This window comes from Cryptomeria japonica, chromosome 11 (genome assembly GCF_030272615.1).
Source record: "Cryptomeria japonica chromosome 11, Sugi_1.0, whole genome shotgun sequence".
Lineage (NCBI taxonomy): Eukaryota > Viridiplantae > Streptophyta > Pinopsida > Cupressales > Cupressaceae > Cryptomeria > Cryptomeria japonica.
In genome coordinates this window covers 576,072,645-576,097,341 of record NC_081415.1, presented here as the reverse complement: position 1 = coordinate 576,097,341, position 24,697 = coordinate 576,072,645, and the positions used below count along the sequence as shown (strand labels likewise).

General features: G+C 40.7%; 1 protein-coding gene across 2 annotated transcripts in view; it reads left to right on the top strand.

Moving 5' to 3' along the window:
- The first annotated feature begins 390 nt into the window (after positions 1-390).
- The window catches only part of LOC131064774 (transcription initiation factor TFIID subunit 7), a 46,464-nt gene continuing 22,157 nt past the window's right edge, over positions 391-24,697 (top strand). The window contains exons 1-2 of one of the 2 annotated variants that reach the window (XM_059214138.1): positions 391-554; positions 666-765. The gene's annotated coding sequence lies outside the window, so the exon portion shown is untranslated. Of the gene's footprint in view, positions 766-24,697 lie in introns of both variants that reach the window. The other variant, XM_059214137.1, reaches the window with a different exon arrangement.

Here is a 24,697-nt window from a genome sequence, read left to right as displayed (position 1 = left end):
TTTATCATCCATCATTAAAACATGCAAAATAAGATATCTTGGCCTAATTGCAAAACAATAAACGTTATAATGAGATCATGCCACAGGAGACCAGCTGCCTTTGGAATTAAACGTAAGTTTTTACTAAGCACATCATTACTCTAAGCATTTTTTAAGTATATAAAAAAAAATTAAAACCTATGACTGCCCTTTATTATAATGGCGTTCCTATTTCCATGACTGAACTGAAATAGAAACTAGAATCATATATATATAAAATAAATAAATAATAAACATATATGTTTATTATTTATTTATCTATATATATAATAGAAACAATATATTATAATAATAATAAATCATATATATTATATAAAACTAAAAATAATATATAATAAGAAAAAGAATTAACCAAACCAAGAAAAAAACAGAGACGACGTTTACAGCTCTTCTGAATCCACTTGTCGCTGAAATCAAGCAAGCGCCACCTCGCAGCATAAACATATCAACAATATTTTGAGGCTATGTGTTGAAACCTTGAGTTCTGTCCTCAGACAGCCAAACCTACCATATAGGTCATGGGATAAACTTTGCTTTTTAATTCACAATTATTTGAAAGAGCAAATACATTTTCAATAACTATCAAACCTGGCAAAGTTTGAATCTGGAGGTACTCGAATTTGCAGATAAGCGTCAACGATTTCATAAAACACCTCGACTGCTGTGGAATTGCAGATAGATTTGGATTTTCCTCAAGTCTGTGCAGGCATCTTATACCCACACAAGGTACACATCCCATACTCATTCTTTCTGGGGAAAAACAAAACCCTACTGCCAACCTAAATTTTTTTAAATTACAGATCCACAAATGCCCATTTGATATAAGTAGTCATTTTTCTAAAATGTTCTCAGCCAAATAGAATCAAACAGATCCCATTAAGCCCCTATAATTGTCTGTAATGTGAATAGACATGTTATTTGTGAATAGACATGTTATTCATATAAAGCAGTGAAATGTGCGCGTTCACGATTTGATTACAAAATACCGTTTCAGGGTTACATGTTGTTGGTTTTAGTAAAGGAATCTGAAAGGGCGTTGGAAGTTGAAACTCTAGTTGATACGGAGCTTTTTGACCTTTTACGGAACCAACCTTTGATAATTTAGGGCTCATGGCTCTCTTCGGAGTACAAATAGCTAGTATATGGCATGGGGTATGCTGATTTTTCCTGTAATAGCTTTGTAAGAACTTTAAGCATATAATAGTCATTCTGTCCACAAGATCACTTTTAATATTTTACTTATGGAACTTTTTGCTACGGGGAAAGCAAATGAAATGAAATGATTTTATTAATTTACATTGCCAATTTTTGTAAAAAGTCTATGGGACCCAAACTAGTAAATCATCATATTTGATGCTGGCAAAACGTTGGTTTCCTTTTAGAAAATGGATCTGGGAATATATATGTTTTTAAATGAATAAGCCTGTTAAAGTTTTTAAATTAACTAAAAAGATCATAGTACGATATTCACAAAAAAGTGGGTAGTAGGCACATTCACAAAGTCTTGGACCGAGTCCAAACAAGAGATAACAGTTCAAAAGGCCAAGTCTGAACATAACATAATATATTTAAAAAAATAAGTAGCTAATACAATCCTAGAAGGAAGGGGTCTTTTCATTAGTGTTCCCCTAAACATTAGTAGGGATGGATTAGCCAGTGAGCACACCCTCTTCCTCAAGAGTATCATCAGAAGGTGGTTAAGCACACACTAGAGAAATTGCCAGCTTTAGCTGAGGAACCTTGCCACAGCCTGGCCAACCAAGAACAACACGCCTGTGAAAAGAGGTGGAAGGTGGGCATGAGGGCTTGGATCAATTGAAAGCGTTGTTGTCTCTGTTTCTTGGGGGTTGAGAGCCATGGGAGTGGGAACCATGACCTCTTTTGGTAGATTGGTTGTGATCTTGTTGATGTCCGTAAGAGGGAGAAGAGGTTAGTTCATCTTTGCTAGCTTGCAATTGAGTCTACATAAGCACGTTAGAGCAAATCATAGCTTTAATCTATATATAAAGAGAAGTGAACATGAACAAAACTTCCTAAAATATAACATAATTTCTATCTTTCCAGTTATTAAAGAGATTCTCCACCCTAAAAGCATGCTAGATCTAGGTATACTTGAAAGGGAGATAAATCTAGTTGCCTAACAACATGATATTCCATGAAAAAAGAGCTGGTCTAAAAGGCCTAAAAAGTGATGAATCCAATTCCAAACTTTCTGAGCTTTGGTGTAAAACTAAAAAAAATTCTTGTGAGTCTCCAATGTCCACAAAATGGATAATGGGGATTAGGAACGCCCAAATGCATTAGGTGAGAACCAAGCAAAAGGCCTTGATAAAGAATACGCCAAGAAAAATGGGCCAATTTAGACTCAATATTTGCTAACCCGAGAGGTCGGAATCTGTGATGCCAAGTACCAAGAGAAGATTGAAGTTGCTACCAATGGTTCAACTGACCAACCATAGCATTGATGTGTTTTTTATGATACCTTCAAACACGGAATAAAATACTAAGTATCTTATCCTCTCTTGAACAAAATCTACTCTTATGCTAAACTTCGTGATCATACGAGTTGACTCCATGCTTCTGATAGTCAGGTCTTGACTTTATGTTGGATATAGACTCAATGATATGATGTGATTTTTCTGGAATCACAAGGGGGGACTTACGTTGATACTTGAATGTTTGAATGCTGCTGGAACCTGGAAATTTACTTGTCTTTAAATAATGGGCAAAAGGATAAAGGGTTGAGAAAGCTTATCTAATCTTAAGAATGTAGTAACTAATTGTGATTAGGTGTAACTAAACCAAGCTTTGTTTCGCCATCAAGGAACAACTACACAAAACTGGTGCAATCTCCTAAGGATAAACGAATGATTTTCATATCACCAATGCACATCAACCACACGAACAATGAGCATGAATTAATAAAAGTTAAGCCTTTCACACAAGTTTAGTCGACTACACACTACAATTTGCAATCAACAAATTAGTAGTATGAACATTAGGTATACCATTCATCAACAATGATATCTTCCATTCATCTAACCAACTTTAAAGAAAATGAGAAGTAGAGACCATGCAACATGTTGAATTAACATATAGAATTCACCATAACTTCACTGAAAACTACATGTCTCTTGCAACAAGATCTTGGCAACAATGTTTGCCTTCTCCTTCTATTCTAACTTCTACTTGCTATCTAATTCCTAATTGTTGTCTATTCTTCCACTATTATCTATTAACCTTTACAATGAGAGATTTGAGTCTTTTATAGTGTTCTCAATACAATTCAATGGCTTTGATTGATTTATAAATCAATGGCTGAGATTTTACAATAAAACCCTAAATTCATAACAACAAACTCCATTCCGGCCAATGATAAAGTTATATTTATATTGGACACATGTCCATCTTTGAATGTGAACCAATGAAATATGAGATTAGGTATCTTTAAGTTTGTGCCTCATAGGATGAGTCAGGTACATTGTATTTGGACATCTTGACTTGGAACCTTTTGATTGGTTGAACGATGACTAGGGTTACACGTCAACTTGCATTATAGACTTGTTACCTCATCACTAAATGTTGATCCCTCGAGCAATATCTCTTGATACTCAACAGCTCTAAGCTTGGTGTCATGATGGGACATATTCCCAAATTGTATCATCTAAGCATGGTCAAGCAAACTTTCTCACTTTGCTTAGTTCTTTCACCTCCTCAAGAATGAAAATTGTTTCCTCTTGATTATCTTCCTTGCCTTGATCTTTCTTTCTATCATCCCTCTTATACCTTGGATGTATTTGACCTTGACCTTTGGATTTCCAAAGGAAATCTAGGGTCATTGTAGTTGCAGCCTTCATTTGTGCTATTTTCCTTCATCGTCACCTTGAACATGTTGATCTTTGCACTTGCATTGCTGAGTTCTTCCACTAAATTCTTTGCTTTACTCATGCCGTTGAGCCTTTATCGTGAATTTCCTCTTGTCATGATGTTGTCATTGTAAAGCCTCTCCATGATATGAAGTCTCTCTCCTCCTTGAATCTTTTTCATGTTGCTGATATAGCATTCTTCATATCACAATGTCTTGGTTTCTTCATTGTCTTGCCTTTACCCTTGTGGTAAAATCCTTCTTTGAAATGATGTAGAGCCTCTCACCCTTGAATCTGTTGTTCTGATCCTCCTAAAACCTGTTCCTTTAATTTCTTCCTTAGTCACCTGCAAATCAAACAAGGAGGGTATCAAACACATATAATACATACCAATTTCACCTATCTTTCACCTCTATGTGTTTTTGATTTTCGATTTTCAGATTGGGTTATGTGGTGTTTCAGGTTTGATTATGGTCTGATCTTGATTAACCTTGCCCTTGAGGCTGCTACAGGTCTTGAATGTATGAAAATTCCTACGATTTTGCCCAGATCATATTCAAAGATTGGATGGAAGGTCTCCAAGTTAGCCATAAACTCTCAAATAAAATCGCATCACCTTCATGCAAATTTGATCAATGCAATGATCAAGTTTGCTAGGAAAAATCGTTGCCTTGAGGTATCTTGCTCTGCCCCTAAGTCGAATCAGAATTATTTTAAATGATGTTTGAAATGCAATGAAGCATCTCCTCTATATAGGCGCATTGCATGGGGTTATGTCTCTTCACCTTCTAGCCGACGTGGTTATTGAACAGAACTTTTCATATCTCCTTTAAACATTTCCTCTCCTTCATGGCCAACTCGGCAAATAAATTAAATTGCTTTCAACCTGGGCGCATTTCATAGGGTCATTTGCACAAAGGGTGCCGGGAATTTGATGTTCGTTTGCACAAGACTTTGGAGAACAGTGCAGATTTGAGGGTTGTTTGCATAAAACTAAGGGGGCATTTCCACCTTTGTTTGCATAAGCTAAGGCGGCTAAGTGGTATTCATTTGCACTACTCCTTGGTAGGGCGGCTTTTACCCTTGCTTTTGCACAAACTAAGGTGCAAATCACCTGTCCATTTGCACAAGGTTGTTAAGTTGGGTGCTCATTCATCATGCATTTGTAAACATTTTGCAAGGGAAGGCATATTTTGGTGCTAGTTTGTATAATGTTTGTCATCTTTTAATCCTTCACTTGGGCCCAATTTTGATATCAATTTTCACAAAGCATCAAGGGTGCATTTTGTCATGTCATTTGCACAACCTTGGGTGCAAAATCCATGTTTGATTGCACAACTTGGAGTGGCCTTTTGATTGTCATTTGCACAAGTTTGAGGGCACATATTCTACCCTCGTTTGCACAAGGCTTGCTTGCTTGGTCGGCTTTTATGCCCTCATTTACACAAAGTTGAGCGATCTTTTGGGGCTCATTTGCACAAGTTAGGCTTTCATATCACCTTTGCCTTAGACAAATCATTCATTGAGATTATCAATTTGATGTTTCTTTCCCTTTAATCATCTCTAGCTTAGGTGCAATTTTAGGGTTCATTCGCACAAATACTGCTTGATGAGCAAGCCGATGCCAAGACTACAACCTAGGCAAAACTAAGACTTAGTCAAAATTTTCACCTCCAAATTTTGATGAGCCTACTACTTTCACACTTCGTCATTTGGAAGCATTTCATCATTGAAAGCAATTCTTGACAACTTAGCAACATTTGACCATACTCCTTGCTCGATGACAACATTCGCAACTTTGCAACTTTAACATCTCCTAGCGACCTGACCTCAATTCCTCATCCTAACCGACTAGATTAACCTCCTCTCACTGAAAGGCTAAAGACTGAGACACTTAGCATGATGACTACCCTAAAAGGAAAAAAGTGGGGGTCCCCATTTGCAATGGGGCGATGTGTGAAAATGTCACAAAACATAGGAAGATGAGGAGAAAACCAGAAATATTTCTTACAAGGCTTATAATTATGAAATAGTGTATTAGGATACCATTTCCGATCCTTCCACGGAAGTTTGAATTATTTGTCTCCAATTTTGTGAAACATTTAGGGAGGAATAACATCAATAATAGCATGAAAAATTTCCTAATCCTGAAGAGACAGCTTGGATTTTCTCTTAATCTTTGGCCAAGAAGGGAAATTCATGGTGGCTTTGTGAATGAGATCTAGTAGAACTCTAATGCCACATTTGTACAATTTCAAGGTATGGATTCATGGCACTTTTGCCAATGGATGGTCTCAACAAGAAAGAATATGAGACCACCAAATAGATTGTTTGTTGATTGAAAGGTCATTGCAGAAATCATATCTTTCCTAGAAAAGGCTTAATAGCTTCCTAGGCCTTCTAAATGCTATTAATGAAAAACGTGCCTTGAGTCCAAATTAGCTCCCTCATGTTGAGGAGAGGACCAAGATCCAACCCTTTTCCATGTTGATTTAGGTGTGCTCGATTAACCACGGGCAATGATTTGCCCTCCCAACCATAGACAATACTTGATTGTCTCCCCCGAGCACTTCTCTTCTTAATTCAGTCTACTGTATGTAATCACACTCCTGTGTGTTCACCTACGAATAATTGTAGAGAGGGAACTGTTAACACTATCTCGGGGTCGTCCGTATGCGACATTTTGATAGAGTGGCCAGGTGTCATCTCGGCTTTGCCTCTGACCGCTCGCTTTTCTCGTTCGGGGTTGAGAGAATGTGGAGCTGCCGCGTGGCTCGGGTTTTTATGGCATTGCACTCCTCTCGACCCCATCGTCCATCGCGTCAAGGTAAAGACACTTGGTGTCTCCGCGTTGCACGATCTGATACTCTCTCTCCACTCGTTTTTGGTTCCCCCCGGAGCTGCTGTGTGTCCTCCATGATAGTTCATGAATCAGGCTGCGATTTGCATCGCGATTTTCTTGTTGGGCAGGTGTAGGGATTGCCATGATATGGTGGGAGTAACAACTTCGGGGGTGATTTTGCTGGGTATGATCTCGCGGTGTGCCACAACGGGTTTTCTTGTCAGAAGCGGTTGCTGGAATGTTGCTGATGCTGCGAGCTGTTAGTTATGAGCCAGGGGCTCTATGTATGCTTATATTTTCCTTGTTTAGAGGGTTCAGACTTTTAAAGAGTTTTTCTAAAACTTTGGCTCATTAAGAGGCCTTTATGTTAATGAAATTTGGTGAATGATAATCATATCAGATTGTGCCTATGGCCTTTGTGATGATTTTATTTGAAGCTTAATATATTAACATCCATGCTGTTTTCAAGTTCAATAACTTCTATGATATTTGCTGTGAGACTCTACGGATTAAACGATGTTCTAAAACTTGTTATCTATTGGATGAATGGTTAAATGTCATTTTATGTTAAATGAGTTCTTGTTGAATTATTCTCTCGAACGGTTCTAGGCATGTAGATTGTTGAATGAGCTTTAAAACCGTATATCTCTGGGTTTTATATGCTATTAATACTATTCTGAAATGCTCTGGCGTATCACCTAAGTAGAGTAGATCATTTGCGTTGAAGTTTTCTCTTTCCCCTTTTCTCCCCCAATTATATGAAGAGCCGACTTCTCAAACCCGAAGGTCATTCAGTGAGTTTCGTGCAATAGGTCCCCCATCATTGAATTTCCCATAAGGCTGTTCACGTTTAAGGTAAAATTAAGAGTCAATAGTTCTTTTTCTGGCACACTCGGTGGGACCCGAACTTTGAATAAGATTAAGCTAGTTTATGAGCCACAGACCCGTTACCAGGAGTCAGACAACTTTGAATCCCGGTTTGCTTATTCCACCCTTGGTAAATGTAAATCAGCCTGCCGCCTCCTCTTCCCAGAACCCACCTATCTTCCCTGTGGCTGTTCCTATAATAATAATGGGTCAGATTCCTCCTAGAAATTTAGTGACATGGAATAACAGAAGCCCTCTCATTCCTCCAGTTCTACCTGTAGCATGGGGACCGATTCCCTCCACTGCGCTGAAAGCTGTCCCTAAATTCATCGGAGAATGTCCCAAAATCCCTGGGGAGCACCTGCAAGATGTAGCCAATGTCTGCACGGTCCATAATATCACTGAGCAAAATATAGCTTTGAGATTGCTTGTAGTATCATTCAAAGGGAGAGCTCTAGATTGGTACAAATCCCTTGGTCCAAGTTCTATAGCCGATTGGGATCAACTGGGTGACCGCTTTTTACAGAGATTCTCCGACAAGGCTGATAGGTCATCCTTGATGCATCAATTGATTACTATAAAGAGAGCCCCTCAGGAAGCGGTAACAAAATTCAATTTAAGATTTCAGAGGACTTGGGCAAAGAATACCGTTGTCCGCCCGTCCCCCTGCTGACATGGCATTTGTTTTCTATCTGAAGGCCTTCAACTCCGACATATCAGTGATGATTCAATCTCTAGGAGGCAATACCCTCCCGCAAGCATTTGATTTGGCAGTCTTCGCAGAAAATAATTTGATCAATGCTGGGAAGCTCGCGCCACGACCGCTCATGTTGGTATTTCCAGAGCTATCGAATCAAGTCCCAGAACCAGCCGCCCCTAGCTCATCCGCTTCCCAATCCATGTATGCGTATCCCGGCCCCAACAAGCAAGTCAGCCTCCTCCCTCATCCTTGGCTGCAAAGGTCAGCGATATGAAAAATTTATTGAGATCTTTCTCGAATGAAATTGTCAATCTGAAAAGGCCCCAAATCCTACCAGCTAGACCCCCTTTCCAATAGAATTTTCAAGGGAATAGGCTTGCTTATCAGCAAAACCAATATGCAAATAGCCGAACTTCCCCAAGCCAGCCTAATGGCCAGATAGTTTCGGTACCCAATCCTTTGTAGACTGTCTACCCTAACGCTGGTAAAGAGTTGACAGTGGGACAAAATAATCTAGCGGATGATGCCAATTCCTGGTGTTTTCCATTTAACAACGTGTTGATGTGTATTTTGTACACGACCAAACACAGAATAAAATACCCAGAGGTATCTTATCCTCTCTTGAATAAAGTCTCCGAATGCTGAAGATGTCACGAAAAGGATCAATTGGTGATGACTTCAAGGTTCTTTTTGTAGGATCTCTACGTGTGGATAAGCACCAGTGGTCGTTGTGTATGATGTTTCTTCAAGGGGCCTTACATACTTTCAGAGAAAGCTTGTCCGTGTTACTTTCTTTCCAAATACAGGAACAGGATTTTCCTAACACTAACAGATTTCAAAAAAGGTCAAAAGATAAGGGTTTCAAGGAAAGAATACTTGAACTAATCCTAAGAATGACTCAATGAAGACTAGACTTGATAAGATTCTACCAATTTCAGTATCGCCAAGAAATTACAACTCTACTGGAATTGATGCGATCTTCTAAGGGGATTCAATTCAACACCAACTCAGTGCGATCTTCTAAGGGATGCTTCCAATATGTTCAAATCGTACACTATCTAACAATGATCACCATTCAAGATAATTCATGAACAATAGACATGTAACGATTTAAGATTAAGCTCATTTTATGCCAGTTTACCACGCAGGGCACACTTACCATCAGTAAGAGGCTAGTGGTATGGACTAGACAGATTCCACACAGGTACATTCAACAATTTTCTTCACTCAATCTGATCATCTATCATAAAAAATGAAGATTCAACAAGAGACCATGCACATTGCAAAGAAACAACATATTCCACCATATCTTCAATGAAAAGAAGTCTTTACAATTAAGGCAACAATGTCTTGCCTTCTCTTCTTAATCTACTCTAATTGCTATTCTACTATTCTGGCCTCTATTACTAACTATTAACTATTAGCTATTATTGACTAACTATTAGCCTTTACAAATGAGGAGCCAGGGCTTATATAGTGCCCATAATACAATTCAATGGCTTAGATCAATTTGAGATCAATGGCCAAGATTTTACAATGAAACCCTAATTAGGGTTTGTTACAACAAACTCAATTCTGGCCAATGAAATAATTGCATTATTTGGACACATGTCTTCTCTGGAATATTCGACCAATGGAGAACCGGGGTAGTGTTGACGTGTATTTTGTACACTGCCTAACACAGAATAAAATACCCAAGGGTACCTTATCCTCTCTTGAATAAAGCCTCTGATTGCTGAAGATATCGCGAAAAAGGATCAATCAGGATGACTCCAAGGTTCTTTGATGTAGGGTCTCTACGTGTGGATAAGCTCCAGTGGTATGATGTGATTTGCTGGAATCACAAGGGGACTTACATTTGATGATTGAACTTCCGATATGCTTTGCTGGAACACAGGCTCTTACTGGCTTAGATTTAAAAAAATGGAAAAAGGATGAGGGCGAAGAGAAGATCTAATCCTAATACTAAGAATGTAGGAGCAATGATTTGATTTTTGATGAAACTCTAACTAGGTCTTGTTTTGACATCAATGGACCATCTCCACAAGGCTAGTGCGATCTTCTAAGGGAAGCTTTATGATGTTCAAATCATCACCGCAGGCATAGACACCATCAAGTTGATGCATATCAATGAAGAAGCGACAAATTGAAATTGAGCTTAAGCTGAACGATTCCAGTTGACTACACAAGGCAAGTCTGCAATCAACAAACTGCTAGTAGTATGGATATACGAATTCCACCATTAATCAATCGCATTTCCTCCATTCATCTAATCATCTACCATCTAGGATTGAAGACTCAACAAGAAACCATGCAAATTGCAATAAACGACACACTTCACCATTACTTCAATGAAAATGGAGTTTGTTTACAATCAATGGCAACAATTTCTTGCCTTGTCCTCCTATTCTACTCTAATTACTATTCTATCAATTTCTAACTACTCCCTATCTTATTGCTAATTCTCTAGCTATTGCTTATCTATTGCTAAAAATTAGCCTTTACAAATGAAATGCCTGGGCTTATATAGTGCCCACAATACAATTTGATGGCTTAGATCAATTCAAGATCAATGGCCAAGATTCAACAATGAAAACCCTAATTAGGGTTTGTTACAACCATTACATAACATTTAATGCTTGACCAATGATAAAATTGTATTGCTTGGACACATGTCCCCCCTAGAAAAATCGACCAATGGATAGCCGAGGTAGGTACATCGGAGTTTGTGCCACCTTCCATGAGTTAAGTACATTGAATCTGGACATGCTGAGGTGGACCTCACTGATTGGAGACGTGATGACTAGGATGCCACCTCATCTGACACTTGGTTGATACTCAATTTGGTAGTGTTGAGAAGTTATCTTTGATTAATTCTTCTAAAATTATTTGCTTCTTCAACGAGCCCTTGTTCTAACTCCTTGTGTCCTTGATGTGCAGGATGATTGATGTACCTCGCCTTGAAACGCTGGATTGAAAGAGGTCGCCCCTGTCCTGGCTTGATCGTCCCGGCGAAGATCGTCCTTGATTCGGCTTGATTTTCCTTGATGAGATCTCCATTTGATGCCTACACAACATTTCAAAATTAGAAACATGATTTTGCAATATATAACATAGATTAAATTAATTTTAGGAAACCTCATAATAAAACCTTGAGTTATTATTTCCTAAAAAACGATTGGGCTACTGGAATTCAAAATTCCAAAATTCAAAATTTAAGGCTATGACGATCAAAATTCGAAATTAAAACAAGGGATCTTGTCATACCTTACTTGAGAGTTTAACACTAGAATGCAAAATAAAGGAATTTGCCCAGGCAAAAATCAAAATTTGAAGCCTTTGACTTGATCTTGAAGGATAATGAACGTCCTCTTTATTAATTCGCCACCCTTGGAATCTTTGATGTGTTCTTCAATGTCCTTGGCAAGTTCGCCTAACTTGAAACTCGAACTCCTTTGATAATGCTTGTACCTTCCCTTTGAAATTCGCTCCTTCTCTTGAATGATAATTTCGCACTTCCTTTGTATACTCCAAGTCGCATATGAAAGAGGATGCTTGAATAATGATTTAAAAATGAAATAAACACCTCCTTTTATAAGCGCTCACCTCTCACAATTACCTCTAGGCCGACTCTGATAAAATGAGGCAATTAAAACGATTTTAAATAAATAATAATGGCCGACCTTGACAAAATAAACCCAAGCGCTCAACTTGATTTTATAATTAATTAACTTTATGCCTTTATAATTAATTTTTTTGATTTTTAATAGGCAAAATTAATTAATAAATGTTATGCGTTATTTTTAAATGCCACTTAATTAAATTTTCAAAACCTATCGAATTTAGCATTTAAAATAAATTCAATTGTTTTGTTTTGGAGCCAAAATGGGAAGATGAAAAAATACAAACCTCATCGCCCTGGTCCCTGACTGAGGGACAGGAGCGATCCATCATCTTGGTCTTGATTCTTGCAATTTTAACGTTCAAAGTCTTCATCTCCACGTTGAATTTGCCACTTTCGTTGGGTCCTTCGAGCTTGAGTGTCTTGTTTATGTGAACAAATGCCTTTTATGACCATTATCGCCCTGGTCCCTTGGAGAGGGACAGGAGCGATCCTAGTGTTCTCTCCATTTCAAGCTCAAATTGGTAACATTTTAACGTTCACCTCCTTTGTATCGCCTTCCAAATGATGTTTTAAACCTTGTGCAACTTTGTTTTGACGTGATCTTCAAAGGATAACAAGTGTTTTAGCAAATATCGCCCTGGTCCCTTGGAGAGGGACAGGAGCGATCCTTGTGTCTTGGTCTAAATTCGCCATCTTTCAATCTTTGTTCTTCGTTCATTACCTTCCAAATAGCGTCCTTGACCTTGCCTATCCTTGCCTTGTCTTGGTTTTGACGGAACATGAGTGTTTTAATGAAAATCGCTTTGGTCCTTGTCCAAAGGACAGGAGCAATATAATCTCTTTAGCTCAAATAATAACCTTTTGACGTTCAAAACCCTTGTATATCATCTTCAAAAGACACCTTAGACCTTGTATGACCTTGCAAAACATTGACTTAACGTGATTTTTGCATGAATTGGCCAATATATTCAATATCGCTCTGGTCCCTTCCTGAGGGACAGGAGCGAACTTCAACATTTTGAGCTTGTCCTTGTTTCGGCCAACTTGCAATTACTTTCATTGTGCAAAATAAAGTCCCTTGATCCTTCTTAGTCGCTTGATGCGTGATAAACTTTCAAAATTTATGCCTTCATGAAGGTTTCGCTCTGGTCCCTGCCTGAGGGACAGCAGCGAATTTGTACTTGTAGGCTCCATCACATTTTGCCAACTTCAAAATTTATCTTCAACGGATTCGTAATGTATCTTTTCATTCATCCATGGCTTGGAATTCATTGTAACTTGGCAAGAAATTTGTCCAAGGCAAAAATCGCTCTGGTCCCTGCCTGAGGGACAGGAGCGAATTTGACCAATATAGGTCTCATTTGGTGTCTATCATTCTTCAATTTTGTCTTCAACGAATCTGTTACACCATCTTTGTTTGCCTCGAACCTAAAACTTGCTTGATTTTTGCCCAAAACACACCTCATGAGGAATTTCGCTCTGGTCCCTGGGAGAGGGACGGGAGCTACACTAAACTTCGCCCTGGTCCCTGACTGAGGGACAGGAGCGATTTTGGCATTTTAGTTCATTCTCCTTCATAACGGCATTTAAAGTTATATTCATTTGATAAAACATCTCTCCTTGGACCTCTTCAAATCATCAAGTCGTTAAAATCCTGCAAGGACAAAACAATATTTGATTTTAAGCTCCGGTCCTTCACTGAGGGACAGGAGCGAAATTTGCTCTCTAGGCCAAATCGTTACAATTTTCATCAAAAAAAAGTCTTGGCTAAGGAAGATATCATCTTACTTAATGCTATGAATAAAAGTTAATGTCCAAACAAAGTCTAAAAATGTGCATATGAATAAAATCGCTCTGGTCCTTCAGTGAGGGATAGGAGCGAATTTGACCTTCTAGGCAAAAACTTCATCATTTCATTGTTTTTGATCAAGTCTGGATGCTCTGTCATGCTCATTTCGTCCTTCACCATGCCTTTGATGTCTCAATTCGTCCAAACACGGTCAGGAATGGCTCAAATAAGTATTATCGCCCTGGTCCCTTGGAGAGGGACAGGACCGCTTCGCCTTGGTCCCCCTGAGAGGGACAGGAGTGAAATTCGCTCTGGATCCTCAGTGAAGGACAGGAGCGAAATTTGACTTTTCGAACTCTCTATCAGGATAATTTTTATGGAATATAACATTTAAGTATAAGAAAGAAGAAACATAGAAGGTTAAGTTATATTCCATATATACTTTCAGGATGTTTGAGAGTGGTTTCAGACCTCCAGGAGTTATATTGCAAAATCTAGTTTTTTGAGGTTTTTCAGTTTCCAGACTTAGTCAAATTTCAGGATCAGGACATTCCAGACTTAGCCAAATTTCAGGATCAGGACCTCACTCAAGCCGGACTTGCTATCCTATTGATCTCCCCGACAACACTCAAAATGCAAAGGCTAACTAACAAAACCCTAAAAAAACCCAAAGAACAAACCCTAAAAAGCAAAAAAAAGCAAGGGTCCCCATTTGCAATGGGGCGATGTGTGAAAACGTCACAACAGGTAGGTACATCGAAGTTTGTGCCATCTTTGATGAGTCAGGTACATTGAATTTGGACATGCTGAAGTGGACCAACTTGACTGGAGGAGTGATGACTGGGATGCCACCTTGTCTTTCCTTCAAATGTTGGACTGGAAGAGGTCGTCCTTGATGAGGCTGGGCTGGAGAAGGTCGTCCTTGTTGATGCTGGGCTGGAGAAGGTCGTCCTTGTTGATGCTGGCCTAGTCTTCTTTCATCTGCCAAAACAAACCAAAAGATGATTAAGGACACATGATAAATTCATTTCAACATAGCATTTTCAACTTAAATCATCAACAAAAAGATATTAACATGAAACTTGCCCAAGATTTTCTCCAGGAACAGACCCCAAAAGAATTTCGCCCTGGACCCTCTGGAAGGGTCAGGGGCGAAATTCCAACTTTAGCTCAAAATTCACATTTTTGAAGGTCAAACATCTTTCCAAGGCATTCCAAATAGCTTTTCTCACCCTAGTCCAAGCCTGACTTAGCACAAAATTTGGAGAAAAGGATGGTTTTAGTGTTTTTCGCTCTGGACCCTTTGGAAGGGTCAGGAGCGAATTTCTTGTTTGTAGCTCATTTTTTTCATCATTTCAACTTCAATCCACCTCACAAGGCAAGGAAACACTTTTCCTCTCTCATCCAACCCAAGTTTATCTTGATTTTGCAAGGCAAAATAGGTGATTGAAGGATTTTTGCCCTGGACCCTTTGGAAGGGTCAGGAGCGAATTTCCTCTTCTGGCCTAAAATCATCACTTCTGGAGACAACCATCGACTTAAGGGCAATCACAAGGGCATCTTTTACCTTGGTCTAGGCATAGCTTAGCATAAATTTGAAAGGAATAGGTAGATTTTAGGATTTTCGCTTTGGACCCTTTGGAAGGGTTAGGAGCGAAAATCTTGTTTTAGGGCTATTTCACCATCCTTTCAACTTCAAATCACCTCCAAGACTTAGAACACCTTGTCTTACTCCTCTCCAGGTCATAAAATCAAAATTTTACCTTGCCTTGCAAAGAAAATAGGTGGAATTGGGATTTTCGCTCTGGACCCTTTGGAAGGGTCAGGAGCGAAAATCTTGACTTGAGCTTACTCCTTCAAGTTTGATAATCATTGCTAAGTCAAAGCTCTCCCATCAAAACTCGCCCTAGTCAGCACTTGGCTTGGCACAAAATTGGGAAAAAAGGTGATTTAGAGAAAATTCACTCTGGACCCTTTGGAAGGGTCAGGAGCGAATTTCTTAATTTAGGCTTGTTCCTCCATCATTTCAAGTTGCATTCACCTCAAAAGGCTAGAAAACACTTCTCCTCTCACGTCCAACCCAAGTTTGACTTGATTTTGCGAGGGGAAATAGGTGGTTGAAGAATTTTTGCGTTGGACCCTTTGGAAGGGTCAAGAGCGATTTTCATCATTTGGCTCAATTCCTTCAAACTTGATAATTATTGACCATTCAAGGACATGCCTAAAGACACCTCTAATCTTGACCCACACTAGACTTGGCATAAATTTGAGGGAAAAGATAGATTCTGCACAATTTCGCTCTGGACCCTTTGGAAGGGTCAGGAGCGATTTTCTTTTTCTAGCCCAAAATCATCATTCTTTCAACCCCACTCTTCTTTACAAGATACATTTCATCATTTTTCCTCCAAGGAACAAGGATTGAAGCCTAAGCAAGGTCAAAAAACTAAGTTTACAAGGAATTTCGCTCTGGACCCTTTGGAAGGGTCAGGAGTGAAATTTCCTTTCTAGGCTTGAAATTTCATCTTTTGTTGCTTTCCATCATTCCTCAAGGCAAGAATATGCTTATCCTTCCTCCAACATGCCTTGGACACTAAGGACTTGGCCTAACAAGGAAGACAACGAGGTCCATGAAGATTTTCGCTCTGGACCCTTTGGAAGGGTCAGGAGCGATTTTCATGATTTGAGCTTGATTCTCCATTTCTCCAACTCCAAACCACCTCAAGAGGCAAAAACATGCTATCCCACTTCCATCTACGCCATAAAAAACTAAGGACTTGACCTCCTCCGATGGAAAAATAGGTGTTTCTAGGAATTTCGCTCTGGACCCTTTGGAAGGGTCAGGAGCGAAATTCACTATTTGGCTCAAAATCCTTTACTTCTCAATGCTTTCAAACATTTCCAACGTCCAAACATGTCTACTCTTCCCTTCAAAATGCCTTGCAAATCAAAATTTGGTCAAATAAGGCTAGAAATGAGTCTTAGGTTGATTTTCGCTCTGGACCCTTTGGAAGGGTCAGGAGCGAAAATCTTGATTTAGGCTTTAATTGCTCATTTTTTAAACTTCAATCTTCTCCTGGAGGCAAATATAGATTGTTTTCCACTTGAGGAACCAGGTTTTAAGCCCATTCAAGGTAGCAAATGAGGATTATAGTGAATTTCGCTCTGGACCCTTTGGAAGGGTCAAGAGCGAAATTCCTAATCTTGGCCAAAATCCTTCATATTTCTACGTTCCATCACCTCAAAAGGCAGAGACATGTTCTTTCTTTCCCAAATTCGCCCATGGAACAAGGTTGGTATCCAAAACAAGAGAGCAAATGAGGCTTATGAAGAATTTCGCTCTAGACCCTTTGGGAGGGTTAGGAGCGAAATTCCTATTTTTGGACAAGATCCTCACTTTTCAAAACACTTCTCAAGGCAAGAACACATTAAGACTCACACACAATGCCTAATAAACCAATGCCCATCCAAAACAAGGAAGGAAAATGAGGGTTATAAGGATTTTCACTCTGGACCCTTTGGAAGGGTCAGGAGCGAAATTCCTCTCCCAGGCTAGAATCCATCATCCCAAGGTCTAAAATCTCCTCTCCAAGGCAAAGTTGCATCAAACCTTCTCAATTATTCCTCAAAAGTCTAAACTTGGTCAAGCTAAGGAGAAAAATAGAGGAAATATGAATTTCGCTCTGGACCCTTTGGAAGGGTCAGGAGCGAAATTCACCTTAGGCCATGATCCTGACTTCATTTTCTTGCCTTTCTTCATTCAAACATGTGCTTTTGCCTTCATTCAAGCCTAGGAATGCGTTAGTTCTAGGTTTTGGTCAAGGTAGAATGTCTTATGGAGAATTTCGCTCTGGACCCTTTGGAAGGGTCAGGAGCGAAATTTGACATTTTGAACTCTCCGTCAGGATCATTTTATGGAATATAACATTTACGTTAAGTTATATTCCATATATACTTTTAGGATGTTTGAGAGTGGTTTCAGACCTCCAGGAGTTATATTGCAAAATCTAGTTTTTGGAGGATTCTTCAGTTTTCCAGACTTAGTCAAATTTCAGGATCAGGACATTCTAGACTTAGCCAAATTTCAGGATCAGGACATTCCAGACTTAGCCAAATTTTCAAGGCATTTGAAGATCAGGATGACATTTCAGACTTCATCACTCACCAACTCAACCTAGCTCGGACCTTCAAGAATGATACCCACTCACAAAGCAAGACACAATTAGCAAGGAGAGCAAAACCAGGCCCTAAGGAAGACTCTCAAAGAAACCCTAATTCTGGGGCCCTATGGACTCACCCTGGCTCAAGCAAAGCCTGTAATCCAACAATCCCCTCGACAACACTCATCCTGCAAAGGCTAACAGACAAAACCCTAAAAGACCTAGAAAACAAACCCTAGAAAGCAAAAAGTAGGGGTCCCCATTTGCAATGGGGCGATGTGTGAATACGTCACAACACAACGCCCACACCCCAAGGAATTGCCCAAGAGGCAATTTACAACAAAAGGTTGTAGATCAACGTAGCCAAGGCATGGCTTCAGATGATTCGGCTTACAGACTCCTTGGCATGGACAATGCATCTTTCATTGCACAAATGCAAGGCATGTCAATGGAGCAGCAAACAGAGATAGCTCCGGACCATGCACTATTCTCTTGGATGGAAGACGAAGATGCCATGCTGACCAATGGTGCAGCCTCATCAAGCTTAGGGGCTCCTCAAGTGCAATCAGATTACAACCTCCGGTCGAAGAGGCGCTTCACGAGAGAGAATGTAGGCACGCAAGGGAGATTCTTTGCGGATAAAGTTCCTGAACAACCTGCAGCTGCTGTTACCTATCCAAGGAAGGAATTTATCCCCTATAAGTCGAGAGAGACAAAGATGTCGGTGCTGTCAGTATTAGACGTGGTGGAGTAGTTGAGGAAAGCCCCGACCAACATTTCTTTATGGGATCTCCTTAGTATCCCGGAGCAAAAGAATCGTTTGAAAGAAGCTTTGTCGGAGGTGGGTAAACCCCGGTGGAAATGCTACTACTCCGCAGGTCAGTGAAGAAATATTTCAGTCTCTCGCAGATAGATTGCGCTCATCGACGATGTTGACGAATGAGACCATACCTTCGAAATCCCAAGCAGAGGGTAAGCCTAAGCCCAATCCTTTCTATTTGACCCTCATAGTAGGGGATAAGCTTTTACACAATTCCATGATAGACTCTGGTGCAAGCACTACCGTCATGCCTAAGCAAATTGCTGAGGTTTGGAATATCAAATATGAACCTTTAAATCGGGGTGTTATGCAACTAGACAGGAATAAGGTTCAGACCATGGGTCTTATCAAGAACCTTCCGCTAGTGTTGTTCGTGTGTCCTAGTGTCACCGTGCCTCAAGAGGTGGTAATTATTGACATTCCCCCCGTTTTTGGCCTCTGCATTTCTTGGGACTTCACCGCCAAAATAGGAGGTTATTTATCCTTAGACTGGTCTCACCTTATCCTTCGTACTCAGCTTGGTGCCAAACTCAAAATCCTTTCAGAACCCCTTCACACCGAACATGTAGCGGATTAGGCCATGCTCAATTTCGAGCCCACTCATACCTCCATCTCTAATAATGAGAGAAAGATCGTAGAGTTTCTGGAGGATGAAGAGATAATTGGAGACATCCCACCAGAACAGGAGGTTTTTCTCAATGAATTCATTGATTCCGATCCATACTCCAACTACCATGCCATAGGTCTTGGTACTAACTTGATTTTTGACGAAGGTCAGGTTATCCCAAAATTAGTTAAAGATCCCTTGACCCAAGAAGATTTGTCTTCTGCGCTTTGGACCTTGCACTTTGATGGCGCAAGATGCAAAGTAGGTTTAGGTGCTGGGATTTGCCTTACTTCACCTTCGGGTGAACAGATTCTGAAGTTGTTTCGCCTGTAGTTTGCTTGTTCCAACAATGAAGTAGAATATGAAGGGCTCATTCAAGGTCTAAGCTTGGCGGAAAGGTTGGGTATAACGCAGTTGAAAGTTTTGGGCGACTCTGAGATGGTAGTACATCAGGTCCGAGGGATCTCCTGTGCCAAACACGTCCGGATGAGATCCTACCGCCATAGGACATGGGATCTAATTGAAAGCTTTGATGCTTTCAACATCCAGAGGATTCCTCGAAAGACAAATGCATCCGCTGATCGGATGGCCACTATTGGATCACAATTCGACCCCGCTGTGGACTTGCTCGTCAATCCCCAGGCGATTGGTGTGATTGTTCAACCAGCTATTCCTGCTAATGATACCCACTGACAAGTTTTTGAGAGCGACGAGCAAACCGCTTTGTTCATTCAAAACTCAGGGGAGTTTGTTGACCAATTGCAGCCTAAAGTAAAGGAAGCTTATGAAGATCAGATCATTCAACTGAAATCCAACGAGCTCCCAAATGGATTGATCACCCTAGAAAATTTGTTTGACCACGATGATGTTAAGAATGACAAATGAAAATTTACGGCTGATAAGGGTGATTACGCCAAAATGTCATTAGGGAATGGGAGAATACTCAAAGTCGGAAAGGAAGTTCCCTCAGAAGATAGAGAGAGATTGGCCCGATATTGTGATGAATATATGGGCATGCTAGCATGGTCATATGAAGATTTGAAAGGCTACAATTCTAGCATCGTTCAACACACTATTGAGCTCAATGATGGGGCCAAGCTGGTCCGGCAGAAGCAAAGACCTATCAATCCCAAGATTGAGTCCCTTATGGCTCAGGAATTGAAGAAGTTGATAGAATAAAAATCGTCTATCCCATCAAGCACAGTACATGGGTATCTAACTTGGTGCCAGTCAGGAAGAAAAATGGAGATATCCGGCTTTGTGTAGACTTCCGGGATCTGAACCAAGCATCTCTAAAGGACCATTATCCATTCCCACCAATGGATTAGTTGTTGAGTACGGTGGCAGGGTCAGAGATGTTCTCGATGTTGGATGGATTCTCAGGTTATAACCAGGTGTTGGTGAAGCCAAAAGATCAACATAAGACAACCTTTACGACCAAATGGGGAACATTTGCTTACCAGAAGATGCCTTTTGTTTTGTCAAACGCCGGTGCAACTTTTCAGAGAGCTATGGATCTGGCTTTCAGGGAGTTCATTAACAAAATCATCCTCATATTTTTGGATGACTTGACCGTGTTTTCAAAACACAAAGAAGATCATTTCGACCATCTTGAACTGGTGTTCCAGAAGTGCTTGGAATTTGGCATCTCATTAAACTTAAAGAAATGCATCTTTGGGGTTCCGCAAGGAAAATTACTAGGGCACGTAGTGTCAAAGGAAGGAGTCTCCATCGATCCTGATCAAGTGAGGGCAATCAAGGAGCTTCCTCTTCCCGTCAACAAAAAGGGCGTTTAGTCCTTCCTAGGCAAGGTTAGTTTTGTTAGCCGCTTTATCTCAGACTTTGCTGGGATGGTAAGGCCCATCACTCTAATGATTAAGAAAGAGACACATTTTAAATAGACCTCTGAAGCTAAAGAGGCTTTCGAGAAGATCAAAGATGCCATTTCTTTAGCTCCCGTGCTCTCCAACCCGGATATGTCTAAGGACTTTATAATGTATGTTTTCTCTAGTAATTACAGCATTGCTGTGGTTCTGACCCAAAAGGATGCAGACAAAAGAAGTGAACACCCCATAGCCTTCCATTCCAAAAGTCTGAAGGAATATGAGGCTAAGTACAATTTTGTTGAAAAGCAAGCTTTAGCCATCGTCAAGGGGCTTAAAAAGTTCAGGCATTTAATCGCCTATAATAAAACTACCGTATATGTCGCTCACCCTTCAGTCAGGGAATATATAATGGAAGGCGACATTACAAAGAAGAGGATGAACTGGATTACCAAAATCCTGGAATATGACATTGATGTTAGGCCCACTAAGGTAATCCGCGGCAAAGGTTTGTGTGAGTACATAGCCCAGGAGCTTGAACCCCAAGAAGTTGAGGTTGATACAGGGGAAGTTGTAATGGTTACCTCCAATTCGACAGAGGCATGTTGGGTGGAGGCTCAGAAACATTTTATGAGGACCGGGATTTTTCTGGAAGGTCTCCCTCCTGAAAAGAGGAGATTCTACAAGATGCAGAACAGTGGTTTCCGTTTGGTCGAAGGAGTGCTGTTTAAAAGAAATTTCGACGGAGTTTTGCTCCGTTGCGTGGACCAAGACCAAGTCAGCAAGATTCTACACGAATTCCATCATGGTCTATCTGGAGGCCACTATTCAGCGCAAACCACCATCATTAAAATCACTCACGCTGGGTATTTCTGGCCCTCCATGTTTAAAAATGTGCACTCTCTGGTAAGAGAGTGCAAAGAATGCCAGTACTATAGTGGTAGGACTAGAAAGGTGGCCATGGCACTCAGGCCCATAATGGTGGAAGAGCCCTTCGCTCAGTGGGGCCTCGATTTCATAGGGATGATCAACCCCCCAAGCTCAGCCGGACACAAGCGGATCTTGACTGCGATTGACTACTTCACCAGATGGTCTGAGGTTGTCCCCCTGAGGAATTCATCAGAAGCCGAGATATTAACGCTTCTGGAAGACTTGGTGTGCCGATATGGTCTGCCAAAGACCATAATATCGGATAATGCGTGAGCATTTGTAGGCTCCCGGGTCACCCAGTCCACTCTTGATAGAGGAATCTACCTGAAGACCTCCTCAAACTATTATCCACAGGGAAATGGCCTAGCCGAGTCTACTAACAAGAACCTCATAAGGCTCATTAAAAGGATGGGCTCTGAGCATAAAAGAGAGTGGCATCACCACTTAAGGAGTGCGTTATGGGCAGACCGGATAACACCCAAGCAGGTCCTAAAGAATTCTCCATATAAGCTGGTCTACGACAAGGATGCATTATTCCTTGTGTCTTTGGAGATCCTCGCCTTACAATTACTCAAATCTATCGAGGTGGCGGAAAATGGTCCCATGGAAGTGAGACCGGCGGAAATTATGGAACTAGAGGAAGCGAGGGAAGCAACATTTTTCGTCCCTTCAGAACCACCAGCAAACCGTCAAAAGGTGGTTTGATAAGAAGAAAAGTTCTGACCCAGGTTTCAAACAAGGCGATCTTGTTTTGAGATACAATGAGAGGGCAGCCAAGCCCGGTCAGCATGCCAAATTTGATGGCTTTTGGGAGGGGCCCTTCCGCATTATAAATTGCAAATGTTTCAATGCTTTTGATCTTGAAGATATGCAGGGAGTTTCTCTCGGAATCCCGGTTAACGGGTTCCACCTTAAGCCTTACCATTAGTAGTTTTTTCCTATATGTACATAATGTAAATAATGTTTCTTCGTGTGCCTTATTTATTTATTTATATTTCCTCATGCATTCCCGAAGTAAAATGAAATCACAAGATACGCCACGACCAAGGAAAAAGAAAATCATTATATTATGGGTATTTGTTACAATTCATTAGAAGGCCTGCGGCCTAATTTTTAAGAGAAAAGAAGCGAGACAAAGCTTTCTAAAGACATGATGGTGCTAACTCAAGGATCCTCTTCATCTTCATCATCATCCATCTGGAAATCAGAGTCATCAACGTCATCTTTAGCATCTTCCCCCTCTGACCACTCATGGCCGGAAACGTCGCCAGGCTCTTGAGCTATTGACACGAGAACCAGATTGGGTTGGACATGCGGCATCAGGACCCGTGGGAATATGCAGTCCCTGAAATCAGTGTACCATTTGGTGCCAACCGAAACAAGCACTATCAGATGGACTCAGAGGAGGAACTCTGCAGCAAGCTCCGCTCGAAAGCGATTAGATGACAGCGACATGGTTTTTAGACTGCCGATAAGTGGGTGCCAGGTTACTTCCTCACCATAAGTGATGCAACGCCGTAAATCCGAGGCCAAAAGTAAGCCTCTGAAAGGGACGTGGTATGCCACAACATCTTCCAAACCCCCCAGATAATCCCGGGAGAAGAGCGCTTTAGTAAGCTCCGAAGTCAGAAGCCCAGTCATCCCGGAATCTAGCAACGAAGCTACAAAACGTGAACAGATGTCCATGTTTACACGGTATTTGTCCACGTCATCGATAAAATCCTCGCTGAGAACCCATTTAATGGCAGCGATGATCAAGGGATTCTTGCGTCGTGTTGTCCTTTGTAGTCTTTGGTCTGAAATATTTCCTAGGAAAGCGACTTGAGCCTTACTGCTAATGAGCCTGATGGGGGTATCCATTTCCTCAAGAAACTCCGTCGTTGAAGCTTGATATTGTGTAAAGGAATGTCTGAAAAGACATATTTATAATGAATTCTCAGCTCCAGGTGACAATTGAAGTAAAAGGCCAGTGCTCTCGATTTCCGACGCATCTGTCATCTCTCATCAATTCGCACAAGTAGGCGAAGTCCGGTTCGAAGGTGGCAAACGTCCTACCCTGTACCTCGAGGAAAGAGGCAATGTCCTTAGATGCCACGTGTATGAATAGGTACATCTTTTTAAACCATAATCCCCGCAGGTCTGTTTTAACTTGTGTGAGCCCTGCTGGCTGCTGATATTCTTCATTATGGGGAGATTCGTCCGGACAAGCAAATCGTCTCAAGTGGCTCCAATTAACGGCGGACTGAGTAGGTTTTCTCTTGGGAAACGTAGATAGCGGCGCTTATCCTCAGAATTAATTACAACTCGAAAATGAATTGGCAAATGTGCCAACGGGTGCTCGTCATTAAATGCCTTCTTTCACGAAAATCTAGGCATGCAGTGCATTAAAAGAAGGTGGTCACCATATGTCCATCTTATTGCTCATTTGCAACCTAAAGCGCCTAAAAACTTTAGAAGTGTCAGAGAGAAAAGTTCTCTTGTAGAGGATGGAGGCGGAAGCAACTCCCTTAGGTTCTATTTAGGGAAGATTATGGGTGGATGTTTTCGGTGAACTCTCGTATTCTTCTCACGCCATTCCACCAAAGCCGGAATATCCGAGAACTAAAGCTAAATCTAAGACGGCCACTCGTAA